Here is a 15,088-nt window from a genome sequence, read left to right on the forward strand (position 1 = left end):
TCAATCTGTGCAATCTTCTTGCAACAGCTTACCAAGTGATCCACTGTTTCTTCAGCTTCTTTGCATAGGCGGCACTTACTGTCTGTTGCTGTCTTCTCAATTTTGACTTTATATGCATTTGTCCTTAAGGCTTGGTCTTGTGCAGCCAGAATTAGTCCCTCGGTCTCTTTCTTCAATTTTCCTGCTCTTAGACATTGCCAGGTTTTATTATTATCTGCTTTCCCAGCTATTTTTTTCATGTATTGGCCATGTAGTGCTTTGTCTTCCATGCCTCTATTCTGTTCTTCATTTGGTCTTTCTTGTAGGCCAGTTTGGTCTCTCCAGTAGTTAGTAAGCCTTCCTGATATACTAATTTCAGTGCATCTTCATCATTGTTCTTCAGATATTCTTCCAAAGCCATTTTTTCTTCTTCAACCATCTGATGTACGTGTAGCATTCCACGCCCACCTATTTGCCTTGGTAGATAAAGTCTGTCAATGTCACTGAGTGGATGAAGGGCATGATTCATTGTCATTATTTTTCTGGTCTTCCTATCCATTGCTTTTAGTTCTGCTTGAGTCCAGTCCACTATTCCAGCTGTGTACCTAATGACTGGGATTGCCCAGGTGTTGATTGCCTTTATGGTATTTCCGCCATTGAGTTTGGATTTTAAGATCTTCTTCACTCTCTTGATGTATTCACCTCTAATCTTTTTCTTGACTTCAGTGTGCTTGATGTTGTCAGCTTGAAGGATACCCAAGTATTTGTAGTAATCTTCCTCATCCAGACTCTTAATGTTATTTTCGTGGGGCATCTTGATTCCTTCAATTTTCACTACTTTTCCTTGTTTGATAGTAAGCGTGGCACATTTGTCCAAGCCAAACTCCATAACAATATCTTGGCTATATATACGGACAGTGTTGAGCAGCGATTCTATTTCAGATGATGTTTTTCCATACAGCTTCAGATCATCCATATAAAGGAGGTGGGATAGTCTGGCCGATGTTTTTGATGTTTGATAGCCAAGTCCTGAGTTATTCAGTATTGTTGACAGAGGAAACAGTGCAATAACAAATAGTAATGGTGATAATGAATCTCCTTGAAATATTCCTCTCTTGATATTAACCTCTCCCAGCCTCTCACCATTGATCTGCAACTGTGTCTTCCATTGTGCCATCGATCTTTGCCCAAATTTTCTGATGTTTCTACTGACTCCTGTTATTTCTAGGCACTTGATTATCCAATCATGTGGCAGAGAGTCAAATGCCTTTGTGTAGTCAATCCATGCCACATTCAGGTTGGTCTTCCTTTTCTTGCAGTTTTCCAAGATCATTTTGTCTATTAGGAGTTGATCTTTTGTTCCTCTGCTATTGGGGCGGTTTCCTTTCTGCTCAGGTGGAAAGGGATTGTTTTCAACTAGATGCTGTTGTACTGCATCAGCTACCACACCAGTTAGTAATTTGAAAGTTGTTGGTAAGCAAGTAATTGGCCTGTAGTTGCCTGGTGTTGCCCCTTTTGCTGGATTTTTCATTATTAGGTAGGTTTTCCCAGTTGTTAGCCATTTTTCAATTTCTCCTCCTTGTAGTATATTGTTGAACTGCTTGGCAATGAGTGGGTGTATAACAGTTAGATGTTTCAACCAAAACCCATGCAGTTCATCTTCAAACCTGGTGCTGACCAATTTTTGATTTTCTTGCTCTTTTTTCTACCATTTTTGTTGTTATTACTAGTTCTTTCATTTCAACTTCTGTTTTATTTGCATCCACCTCTTTTAACCAAGCCGCATCCTTGTTGTATTTCTTTGGGTTATCCATATCTGCTTCCAGAACTGCACTGTTTCTTCCTTGTCAGGTACTGACTGATTCCTTGCAGTTTCTCCATTGATGGATTGGTAGAAACGTTTCTGATTGGATTGAAATTGGAGGTTCTGCCTATAGTTTGCAATTTGAGCTTCATATCTACTGATTTTCCTGGCTATAGCTGTTATTTGTTGCTTTATTATTTCCAGTGCTTCCTTGATCTTCCTTGTTTCTAAGTGGTATTTCTTGATTAGGTATTCTTTGGTCTTCTTGTTCTTCAGCTTCTTTTCTTTCATCTGTTCTAGCTTGCTTGCATGTGATCTTACTTGCTGATCTTATTTTCTAGTCTAACCTTCCATTTTTGTGTGCACTGTTTTGTTTGTTTTTTTCTTTGTTGATTTTGCATCCAGGTAATTCAGTTATAACTGCAGCTGTGCTGTACATTAGTTGGTTTGTTTTCTTGCAGTGAATTGGTGCTTATACTTGCTATTGCAAGTATTTGCATCTTTTATGCTTGTGCTAGCTGTTTCTTTGAAACAAGCTTCAATGCAGGCAGCCTTATTCTGTTGTTTTTGTGCTGTTCTAGATGCTCAGTTTTCTTTGTTTCAATTCTTTTTATTTCTTTAGTTAGAGGGTTTTGTTCTTCCTGAGGAAGAGGTGCCTGGTTTCCAAATGAGAACAGTTGTATATCTCTCTGGGAATCTTCACTGCCAATTCTCCTATTTTATCTACATTCTGAATTAATTCTGGTAGTTTTGATTTCTTTGCCACATCTTCCTCACAGTACACCAGCCCCACAACCACGTCAAGGTAGTGCCTCACTGGGGATCAAGGTAGTGCGTCACTGGGGGATTATTATTATTGTTGTTGTTATTATTATTATTATTATTATTATTATTATTATTATTATTATTATTATTATTGATCATCACACAGTGAGCCAGATGTTCAGACTGGATTTGGCATTTTGTCTACCTATTGAGTCCTTACCCAGGACCGGGGATAGGCAGATGTGGATATTTTATGGTATTACAGATATCGTCGCAGGATGGAAGCAGTTCCTAATAAGGCCGCCTTTTGCAATTGACTAATAGCAAATTTGTCAATGCCAATGGTGTTCAAGTGGTGCTCCAGTTGTTTTGGGATTGCACCCAAGGAGCCTATTACTATTGGTACTACCCTTGCTTGCTTTTGCCACAGTCTTTCTATTTCTATTTGTAGATCTTTGTATTTTGTTATCTTCTCCAGTTCTTTCTCGTCTATTCTGCTGTCTCTAGGCACTGCCACGTCCACTATCCAGACTTTTTTGTCTTTCTTATCGACAATTGTTCTTCCTGAGGAAGAGGTGCCTGGTTTCCAAATGAGAACAATTGTATATCTCTGCTGGATTCCTTCACTGCCAACTCCCCCTGGTTTGCCTCTACATTCTGTATTATTTCTGGTAAGGCTTTGATTTCTTTGCCCTGGGTAAACCTTTGCAGTTCATCCATTTCTGTTTTTGTGAATACTTTATTTTGTATTATAAATCGGCGTTGATCTGCTAGTGTCTGTTGTGTTATTTCTGATTCTGGATGTTGTTCTTTCCAGAACTGGTGCATTCATTTTAGATATCCTCTTCTTGTTGGACTTGATCTGTAGTAACAGATCATTATATCTTTGTTTTCAATCACTGTGTATCTGCGATGGGTAAACACCTTTTCTTCCAGCAACCAGCTGCTGGCCCTGGTTGCTCAGCCAACAGTCCTGAGTCCTGTAACCCATTTTTCACCAGATATCCAGGAACTCCAATATCTAGAGCGGACCTTGTTAACCCGGGTGACATCCGAGCCGGTATGGCATTCTGAAATTTACGTCTCACCATATTTTTTATGGGAGAGACACTCTTTGTCTGACTCCTCTGATGAGACCTGTCCAGTATGGTTGAACCTCTGGCATAGCTCTCATCTTCCTCAGAGTATGCAAGCCCCACAACCACGTCAAGGTAGTGCCTCACTGGGGGATTATTATTATTATTATTATTATTATTATTATTATTATTATCCCATTGCCAGCAATGGAGAAAAGTTCTGATACATCACACGACTGCCCCCATAGCTACATTGCTAGCATCAGCTTATATTACAAACGACTTCAAACACCACCGCACCACCCGGTCTTTAACAGTTCCACAGTGGGTAAGGCTATCTGTGCAAAAGAGGGGATGAATTGTTGGTAGAAATTGGCAAACCCCAGAAAGCTCTGCAGTTCCCTCCAGGTTCAGGGAGCTTCCCACTCTAATATGGCTTTCACTTTCCCAGGGTCCATTTCCACCCCTTCACTTGATATGAGATATCCCAAATAGTCCAAATTATTTTTGTGGAAATCACACTCGAATAATTCAGCATAAAGTTTAACTTTCAGTAGTTTCTATAGCACTTTCCTCACTAGTTTCATGTGCTCCTCTATTTTCTCAGAATAGATGAAATATTATCCAGGTAAACCAGCACCCCTTTATACAGGTGCCAATGCAGCACTCCATTAAATAGCTGCATGAATGCAGCTGGTCTCCTTGTAGTCCAAAGGGATCACTCAGAACTGGTAGCATCCTATGAGGCAATTAAAAGCAGTCTTCCATTCATCCACCTCTTTGATCCTCACACCTCCCTCAGATCCAACTTGGTGAACACCTTGCCCTTGGACAGGTCCCCAACATGTCCTTCATGAAAGGGAGGGGGTACATATTTTCCATGCACACCACTGTTAATCCCCTTGGAATCCATGCATAAACTCAACAATTCATCCTTTTTCTCCTTAAAGAGCACCAGTGCTGCCAAATTAGGTTAAACCTGGCTCAATAGCATAACTGTGTAAGGGATCTTGAAGTCCTAGTGGACAATCACTTAAATATGAAGCAGCAGTGCACAGCAGCAGCCAAAAAAGCCAATGTAATCCTAGGCTATATTAACAGAGGGATAGAATCAAGATCACGTGAAGTATTAGTACCATTTTATAAAGTTTTAGTAAGATCACACTTGGAATACTGCATCCAGTTTTGATCACCATATTATAAAAAAGATGTTGAGACTATGAAAAGAGTTCAAAGAAGAGCAACAAAGTTGATTAGGAGCCTGGAGACTAAAATATATAAAGAATGGTTGCAGGAATTGGGTATGTCCAGTTTAGTGAAAAGAAGGAGTGGGACGACATGATAGCAATGTTCCAATATTTGAGGGGCTGCCACAAAGAAGAAGCACCAGAAGGCAAGATAAGAAACAATGGATGGAAACAAATCAAGGAGAGAAGCAACTTAGAACTAAGGAAACCTTTCCTGAAAGTGAGAAAAAGTAACCAGTGAAACGGCTTGCCTTCAGAAGTTGTGGGTGCTCCATCACTGGAGACTTTTAAGAAGAAACAGGACAATAATTTGTCTGAAATGGTATACAGTCTCTTGCTAGACAAGGAGTTGAACTAGAAGACCTCAAAGGTCCCTTCTAATTCTGTTATTCTGTTATTTTGTTAAAGTTGGTTGGATGGTTGTTTGGTTGGTTTAGTTATTCTGTTTGCATTACTCTTCAGAACTTTAACCTTGCTGCCTATGCTTCTTGTTCTGATGAAAGACTCAAAAAAAGTTGTCTCTTTATATTTTCTATCAGAATTTAATTTACTCATAGAAATCTAGGAAGAAAGCTGGCTGCAGGAGAAACCATCACACACCAGACATGGTATTCATTTCTCCTTTCATCTTAATTTAAAGAAATTAATCCCGAATTAATTAGTTAAAGAAATTAATTCAGTAGAAGTGCTGTTCACCTGCTGTTTCATGAAAACAGTTATTTTGTCCAGAATCCAAAATCAACCTATTTCTTGGACCTGTGAGACACTGTGTAAATCCTCTCTTTTATTGGAATTTGGCTTCAGTTTATTGACTATTATTTAATTCATTTAAATATTCAGGCACTGGTTATATCTGCAGTAACTCACTTCTTTCTAATGACAAGAATATAAAACTGGATCATCCAATAGAATCATACAGAAGGTTTACAAAGATGACATCATGGAACTACATGGGACTCCATACCATTGCAGCTATACATAAGCTCTCTAAAGTTCTCCCATGAAGCCAAATGTGTAACTAGGAATAGCATCCTAAGAATAGAATGGGTTGTATTCCAGATAGTCAATCTAATGTTACCACAATATTTTTTTTTAATTTGATGGTATCAAAAGCTGTATGAACATACAGCAGAATCAGTAGAGTTACACATCCCATTTTTCTCAGGAAAAATCACATATCAGGGAGATCAAAATCAAGGCTGTAACTGACTTGACTATATCTAGATATCTGCAAGAACGCCTAAAACCACTTAACCATCACCCTGTTAGTTATTTTGCTCAAGGGAATTATTGTGATAGTGCAATAATTCTTAGTACTTTTCATCTAGAAGTGTCAGATTTGAACCATAAATGATACTGTGATTGACATACATAACAACCACCACATATGACAAATACACAGACTCTTCCATCAAAACACAAATTTCTTATGAATACTTGTTCAACTTTGATGTAATTTGATGAAAATACAGTGTATTATTATATGATTGCTGGGGCTTTGTAATTTACACTGATGTTGCTAGATCAATCCAGCACCATCTCTATCTGAAACATAATACTACTCTGACCTTTGCCAAAAGAGGGGCTTTTGTCTTACAAAGGAGCTCATTAAAAGGACAAAGTTCCTGGCTTCTGGTTAGGCATCGTGGCAGGATGGATGCAGGAAGATGGAGCTCTGTCTTTCACATTTGATTTTGCCCCACTGGGGACCCTAAAAAGGGTTGAAACTTTCTCCAGAGAGGCGACAAAGAAGGACGGGACTCTCATTGATTGCGGAGGGGCAGCAGCCCTTCCATTTGATCCAAGGAAGCCCTCCAAACCAGCAGGGGAAAGACTGGCCATATTTGTGTGGCCAGTCAGAAGCTGCTGACAACCAAAGAAAATAAGCACTAACAAGCAACTTTTGAGCAATGTGGATGAAACTGGGTGAGACTTTATCCTCTCTTTATGACTTTAATACTTTTTCCTGGAAAAAAACACCCAAAGCAAAGAATCCCTCCGATAAGAGAGGGAAGGGGAAATTCCTCCCCATTCCCTCAGGAAAAGAAAAGAGGCAAACTAATTGCTTGGGGAAAAACAGCAATTAGTTTCTGTTACAAGATTAATTTGGAATCAATACAGATATATAGCTTTGAAATTTGGGGATTAAAAATGCTTTTGAGACTTTTTTTGAAAAGAGACTTGAAAAGCTTGCAATATAAATTTAGCTGGAAGACGTCATCAATGACATCTTGCGGTGAACAATTTATTTATTTTTTTTATTAAAATTTTAAAAAATTTTACAATAAAAACCCCCTTCCCCAGCGGTGAACAATTTATTATGCTTAAAGGAAACTTAGCTTGAAGCCCAGACTCAGATAAGACTTTTTTTAAAACAAGTTTTATTATTTTTTCAAATTTTAACATCCAGATACTTAGGAAGCAGCGTGGTGCTAGGGAAATCAGTCAATAACAAAAACATTCATATATATCTCAGGTTACATCAATAACATTCCCTCACTGTTTCCCACAAATATTATATCATATTCATGTTAATAAGTTTCTAACTAGGCTCCATCAATCAATACATTTATCAATAGTGTTTTAATTATATATATCCAAGTCCTGTTTAGGGGTTTTATTTAATTCCAATTTATATATTCTAATTTAGCCTTTTATAACCAATGTTTAAACTTCAGATAACCTTGATTTCCCTCATTTCATTATAATATAATTAACATAACTAGAATACACATATTATTCCAAAATTTACCTTCTTTATAGACAAATATATTCTGATTCTCATTCTAATAACTTCTCCTTTAATAACAAAATATCTTTCATTATCACAAATCTATTTCCATATAACAATTAAAGTTATAGTCTAACACAGAGATGTCAAACACAAGGCCCAGGGGCCGGATGTGGCCCGTGAAGTGGTTTCATGTGGCCTGCAAAGCCATCCTGGAAACAGTGAGGGAATGGCCCCCTCTGCCTTGGTCCTGGCCCAGGCTGGCCGGGAGCCAATGTACAATTTTGTAGTGGCCATCTATGCTGAAACATATTCAGTCTTAGCTCCACAAGGCCATCTGGAAACAGCGAGGAACCAGCCCCTGCTGCATCGGCCCTGCCCCCTGGGTGCATGCTGGGGACGTGTCACCCTTTGTGAGGAATGAAGAAATGCACCATTGCCTGGAAGTGGCCAGCAAATGGCCTTCACCTATTTCACATATCCAGCTTGATGGGCTCCGGGGAGGGGTTTTGGCAGGCTGAGCTGGGTGGCACAAATCCAAAAAGAAGTGTGATGCCACCCACCCCCCAGTCTGCCTGCTTTTGGCAGGCAGCAGGGCGCTCTCCTCACAGCACCGAGAGGCTGAGCTGGGCGGCGTGAATCCAAACAGAAGCACGAGGACGCCCAGCCCCCAGCCTGCCCAGTTTCGGCAGGCAGTGAGGCACTCTCCTCACAGCACCAAGAGTGGCACAAATCTGATGAGAAGTGCAATGCTGCCTAGCCCCACTCTGCCCAGTTTCAGCAGGCAGCAAGGTGCAAAGCTGACGAGCTTTGCACCGCCCGGATCAACCTCTTCTCAATGATGATATCTTGATGATATCCTGATATACAGCACGAATATGACTGATCACATAAAGCTAGTGAGAGAGGTGTTAAAGAAACTATTGAATGCCAAGCTTTATGCCAAATTGTCAAAATGTAAATTTCACCAAACCCTATTAGACTATCCTGGCTACAGAATTTCCAACGAGGGTATTGAAATGGATCCAGTCAAGGTGAAAGCTATAATCGAATGGCAGCCCCCAAAGACTTGCAAACAGCTCCAGAGCTTTCTGGGTTTTGCCAACTTTTATCGTCAATTCATCCCCTCTTTTGCCGAGATTGCCCTACCTCTTACAGAACCACTCAGAACAGGCAAAGGAGGAGGGAAGCCATGACCGGGCCAACCACTAGCATGGACAATGGGCTGTCAAAAGAAAGAAAGAAAACTGCTCAGTGGCTAACGAGGGAAAAATCCAACCGGCTCACGCAGGAACCTGATCAACCCGAGGTGGCGCAGCAGTTAGGGTGCAGTACTGCAGGCCACTTTAGCTGACTGTGTTCAGCAGGTCAGCGGTTCAAATCTCACCGGCTCAAGGTTGACTCAGCCTTCCATCCTTCCGGGGTAGGTAAAATGAGGACCCAGATTGTTGGGGGCAATGTAAATATATATATACATTGCTTACTGGTGTACACCGCTTAGAGAGTGCTTGCACTTAAAGCGGTATATAAGTCTCATAAATAAATAAATAAATAAATAAACAAACAAATAAATAAATAAACCTGTTGCTCAGACCCTTCTCAAACCTGGGAAGAAATAGCTATGGACTTTATAGTAGACCCACCTGAAAGTAGTGGAAATACTGTCATCTGGACTGTAATAGACCTGTTCTCAAAGCAGGCTCATTTCATCACCTGCAAAGGACTCCCATCTGCCCAATGACTGACCAAATTGTTCCTGAAACATCTACCGGCTGCATGGCACCCCTAAGCGAATAATTTCAGACAGGGAGGTGCAGTTCACAGCGAAATTTTGGAGAAGTTTCTTTACATTAATTGGATCATCTCAAGGTTTGTCATCTGCTTTTCATCCGGCCACCAATAGGGCCACAGAAGCCGCTAACAAAATGATGGAGCAATATCTTAGATGCTACGTTTCTTACCAACAGATGAACTGGACTGATCTCCTCCTTTTTGTTGAGGTGGCGTACAATAATTCTGTGCACAGCAGCACCAGCTACACACCTTTCAGAGTGGCCACAGGAAAAGAGTTCAGCCCAATACCTGAATATCCTCAGTTGCCCTCTGCTTCCCAGACACTTGATCAAGTGAGGGGGGGGGGAAGAAGTTTGGAGAAAAACAAAAACTGCTTTTAAAAAGACTTTTGAAATCTATAAAAAGCAGGCTGATAAAAAGAGGGCTCCCCAAAGAACATTCCAAGTTGGGGAAAAAGTCTATCTGTCAACTAAATATCTAAGCCTCAAATTGCCCAGCAAGAAATTGGGACCTAAATTCTTGGGGCCTTTCCCCATAGTAAGGATCATCAACCCAGTCACAGTAGAACTAAAACTCCCTAGACTTTTAGGGAAAATTCACCCAGTTTTCCGTTTTAGCTTGTTGAAGCCTTATCGGGGCTCCACTTTAAGACCTCCTTCGAAGAAGGCACCTGGACCCCTCGTAGTTGCGGGACAGACCCACTATAAAGTGAAACGTATTCTTGATTCTAGAATCTTTAGAGGGAAATTGCAGTACCTAGTGCAATGGAAGGGATACCTATTGTCTGAAGCCACCTGGGTGAAATTGAGTGAAATGAAAGCTGACAGATTGGTCAAAAGGTTTCATGTGAAACACGCCAACAAACCGAAAGATAACCCTTAACATATGCTTTTGTTTACTTTACAGGATCTGTCCTTCTTGTAAGGGGGGCCGGATGTCAACACTGCAAATATTGTATATTCTTGCTTTGACAATATGCAGAACTGTCTGGTATTTTGGGGGTTAATACAGAGCAGAAGGGGGTGGGGGCAAAGCCCAGGAAAGAAAGAGGAACGAAAAGTTTGACCTTCACACTAATTGGATAATGTGATATATGACAGCTAATTTAGGGAGGAAACATGCTGATAATTTAACTGCTCAGAGGAAGAGAACTTAGATCTTAGCATAAAGCCTCTGTTATGCCTGTGCTGACATTTTGTAATAATAAATGACTTTTAGGAAAATCAATGCTTGGAAGTTCTTTGAAGTGTTTCATTAGCCGGAACCATAACATCGGCACTGTGAAGAGATTGCCCTGCTGCCTGCCAATACCGGGCGGGCTGGGGGCTGGGTAGCATTGCGTAGGTAATGTTGACTCTCACGCTGCTCATGGCATCACCTCTCCCAGAGCCCACCAAGCCAGATATGTGAAGTAGGTGAAGGCCATGTGCTGGCTACTTCCAGGTGATGGTGCATTTTTTCATTCCTCACAAAGGGTGACACATCCCCAGCTGCATTTATTGCCTGTTTTTCTCCCTCCTCTCAAATATTTTCCCACCACTCTGTACTTAGGAAGGAAGGAAAGAAAGAAGGAAAGAAGGAGAGGGAGGGTCTGAGGGAACTCCTGCCTTAGTCTGCCCTGCTGCCCTTTCACCATCCCCTTGCCCCCTCCTCCTGGCTTATTCTGGGGTTCTCCCATCCTATTGCTAAGGAAGCTTTGGATACAAAGCCGGGTCTCCTCCCATGGATAGGGAATGGGCCTCCCTCTGATTTTGCCCTCGTACCAATCATGAGCAACCTGGCCAAGGAGAGCAAGCACAGCAGCAGCAGCCTTGAGGAGGAGATAAGTGCAGCTGGGTCCCCCCCTTGGGCAAGTGGGGCTGGGCTTGGTGACGCGGGTGCTCAAAGGCCAGGCTGGGCATTTGACCTCTGCTGCCCAGGGCTCCGGGCAGCCCGCACCACCATCCAGCCCCCCCATGGCCTGAGAGGAACAGTGAGGCTCCTCCAGTGGACCATGCCTTGGCACTTGCCCTGGCCCACCCCCTTCTGCCATTCCCAGATCTGTTTCACTCCTGCCCAGGCCCCCACAGGCCCCCTTGACGTGAACGATGTAGAGTTGGCCACACCCACCCACTAGGCTGCACCCACCCTGGCCACACCCACCTAGCCACCTAGCCCCCCAAGGGCAACCGCACTGCTGATGTGGCCCTCAATGAAATTGAGTTTGACACCCCTGGTCTAACAGTTAATTTTAACTCCCATTATAAATCTAAGTCCTAAATATTAAAAAAAAACTTATCTCTGAAAAGCTGCTTTGCCCATTAAATAGATTTCTAAATCCCATTTTTAAATCTAACTCTGGCTTTCCTTTTGTGCCAAGTAGGTTTCCATGCCAGTGCCTCTAAAACCTAGGATGTATCTCCCTTCATTCCTACACCTGTTGTTTGAATCAAGGGAGAACGTCCAGTTATCAGTCTTTCAAAAGAACTGGTCCCTTTGTAATTGTTAAGTTGTTGCCCTAATAATTCAAATCTCCATGTTTGGTTTAAGGTATTTATAGTCAGTCTGGTCCTCTTCTTCTTGCAATTTCACCTGAGTAAAGTAGAGAGTCATATCCGGTGTTGTTGTTGTTTGGTTATCTAAAATGTCTAAGTTCTCTGCTTTTGGAGTTACAGGTGCTGTAGTTAAAGTCAGTGATTGAGCATCAAAGTTCTCAGCCACTTGTGCATGTTGTATTAAGTCTTCTTTAATGTTAAATTGTTCGTCTTCTGTTATTTTTGGGGTTATAGGTTGATCAGTTTGAGTTTGAGGTTCAATTTGTAGTCTTGTAAAAATGTCTTTGGCTTTCATTCCTGCTTCATGGATTTTTTCAAGGATAAAGTTTGTAATTAAGTTGTGGATAGGGTTCATCCATTTCCATGGTGATTAAAGATAGTCCTTTAGTGGAGGCTATGTTTAGTAAAACTCAGCCATTATCCACCTCCACAATTTGTAAAAATTATTGTCACCACCCAGCTGTCTTATCTTTTTTGATAGTATGAAGGACAAATCAAAGTAGTCAACAAGCACAATTGAAAAGAAAAATTCCAGTTGCTATGCCAAAATTTGCCACAAGATGTCCTCAGCAGACCACAAAATTTTTTCCCAAATGCCAAATAGCCCCTTATTCAGTTAAAACACACAAAAAAGGTAATATTTTACAAAGTTAATAGTTAAAGAAGTTAAAAAAGATGCTAAGTCTCTATAATAAAAAGTTTTGGGCCCCCAAGGTGTCCACAAAACAAAGATCAAATTATTTGGTTGTTGAAGTTAGTAGTTCTTTCCTTTTCTTTCCAAGCTGTAAAATCCCACATATGCAAACACCGCTGAATTGAGAGCAGGGAAACGAATTTGAAAAAGCTTTCACAGGAAGGTAGTTAGGGAAAAAGAGAGGTTAAAAAAAGATCTCACCCAAATCCTCCACTCCTGCTTCATATGCTTAGCTGTTATTGGGACTTTCGGCTGGTGCAACATGTTAATGGTTGATCTTTTCTTCGTCAGTCCTAGGGAGCTGCCTCAGATCAAACAGAAGGGCTGCCGTGATCTTGCAAGGATCCTCCCCAATGGTGGTCACCCCTCCAGGGCGACTTTCGACCCTTTCCAGGGTCTTCTGACGAAGGAAAAACAGACAGCAGGGAAAAGCCTCCCCCTGTGCATCCAAAGGCATCACAATCCGGAACCAGAAGTCAGATAAGACTTGGAAACTTTCACTTTTGAAGACTGCAGCTGGGAAAATGGGGGGGGGAACCCTTGGGCTGCTTATCTGTGTGGCAGAGACGATAAACTATTTTGAAACCTGTAAACCAGCCTGCCTGGATTACAAATACAAACACTAACTGATTTTTAGAGCCTTGTCATGGAGCTATTTCTCTGGTAGAAGAAACATGCATTACTGATTGAGATGATGGAATACTTTGGATTATAAACCTTTGATTGATGAACAACTTTGAATTGCTTTTTTCTCTCTGGAATGAAAGGATATGATTTTCATTGGACAGAAAAAATTGAATTTTGCTTATATTTGTTTAGGGGAGGCCTAAGGATGGACTGATAGGCTGGCTTGATAATTTGGAGTTCAAATGACAATTGACTGAAACTTTTTAAATCGTTAAATAGATCGTACTATAAAGACCACATATAAAAACAAAATGGATGTTCCATACTTAGCCTTAAATGGTAAAAAACCATCCCTAACACTAGTCTTCAAAGCCAAAATCCAAGCAAAAAAGCATTGACTTTCTGGGAAATCTGGCAGGGAAGATTGCAAATAGTGATCACATGACCACAGGACACTTGGAACCATAGTCCATAATCCCTTTTCCATGGCGGAGTGTGTTGTTTTGTGATTGTCAAAGAGTGTTTTAAAGGCTGTGAAACACTCTTTCCAAAACTGTCCTTAATTTGATTTGTCATAAAGTAAATAGACATAAGTCAAGGGTTATCTGTAACAATATAACATTTCAGTTTCTCACTTTTTTTTTTAGAAACAATTTAAGAGCTCCCAAGTTGATATAATTAAAATTTCTTACTTTTGAAAAGTTAGTACTGCTTCGGTAAAGCATTTTTCTGTGAAGCATTCATCTTTATTACTTTTTACTGACAACAATAAAAATTAAATAATAAGAAAATAAACTTTTGATAGCCTTTAGATAATGACATTCCTGCTAAGATGCAGGTTAAGAATATCCTGCAGCTTAAAACAGCTGTTATTAGCAAACTAAACATTGTTATTTTCCATTTCTGCACACTAAATTTCTTTAATGTACATCAATTCTTCTATTTAATAAAAAAAAGATTTAATTGGGTTTGCACTTTTTGCACACTTCTTAAACAAAACTGAAACTGAAAAAAGCTTAGAATGATTTTATTCTATTAAAAAGCTATTATGCTACTATTTGTGATATGTAACATATTTCTCTCTATTTCTTGTTTTTTTCTTTACAATGAAGTTGAAATTGGGGAAGACAAGGAGAAAACAAGGTAACTCCTACTCTCACAGAAAGATAAGTAAAATTATCACTAAGTGACAACAACAAACAGACAGCCAAAGTGATAGTGAATGGAGATTACACTGAGAGCTTTGAGATAAGAAAAGGCACGAGGCAAGGGTGTCCACTATCTCCATTATTATTTATCTTTACTTTGGAAGTGTTAAATAGAAGGATTAGACAGGACATAGAAATTAAAGGATTGAAAATAAAAGACGAAAATATGTTACAAGCACTTGCCGATGATCTTGGAAGAACCTTTAGAGATTCCTAAGCTATGGGGAAAGATAAAAGAGTATGGAGAAATGGCAGGATTAAAAATAAATAAAGAAAAAACTAAAGTAATAGTTAAGAACCTTACAGATAAACAAAAAAGGCAAATGCTAGAGAAAAGAGAGGTACAGATAGTGGAAAAAAGTTAAATACCTAGGTATTCATCTTTCGGCCAAATGCTCATCAATAAAAGAAGACAATTATACAAAATTATTGAAGTAAATAAAGCTAGACTTGTAAAGATGTAAAAATCTGCAGCTGTCAATATTAGGAAGAATTGCTACAGTAAAAATGAATGTATTGCCGAAGATTTTATTTTTATTTCAAACAATTCTGATAAAACTTGAGACATTTTTTTTTCAAGATTTAAATTCATTAATTTTGAACTTCATTTGGCAGGGGAAGAAAGCTAA

General features: G+C 40.1%; 1 long non-coding RNA gene across 1 annotated transcript in view; it reads left to right on the forward strand.

Annotated features, from left to right (window-relative positions):
- LOC120299012 overlaps positions 1–13,355 on the forward strand; it is a 45,528-nt gene extending 32,173 nt beyond the window's left edge. The window contains exon 2 of the long non-coding RNA XR_005554300.1: positions 12,916–13,355. This is a non-coding gene — a long non-coding RNA (uncharacterized LOC120299012). The remainder of the gene's footprint in view (positions 1–12,915) is intronic.
- Positions 13,356–15,088: the final 1,733 nt, after the last annotated feature.

The sequence above is a fragment of the Crotalus tigris genome, unplaced genomic scaffold (genome assembly GCF_016545835.1).
Source record: "Crotalus tigris isolate CLP2741 ecotype Arizona unplaced genomic scaffold, ASM1654583v1 scf7180000024167.7108832, whole genome shotgun sequence".
In the NCBI taxonomy this organism is placed as follows: domain Eukaryota; kingdom Metazoa; phylum Chordata; class Lepidosauria; order Squamata; family Viperidae; genus Crotalus; species Crotalus tigris.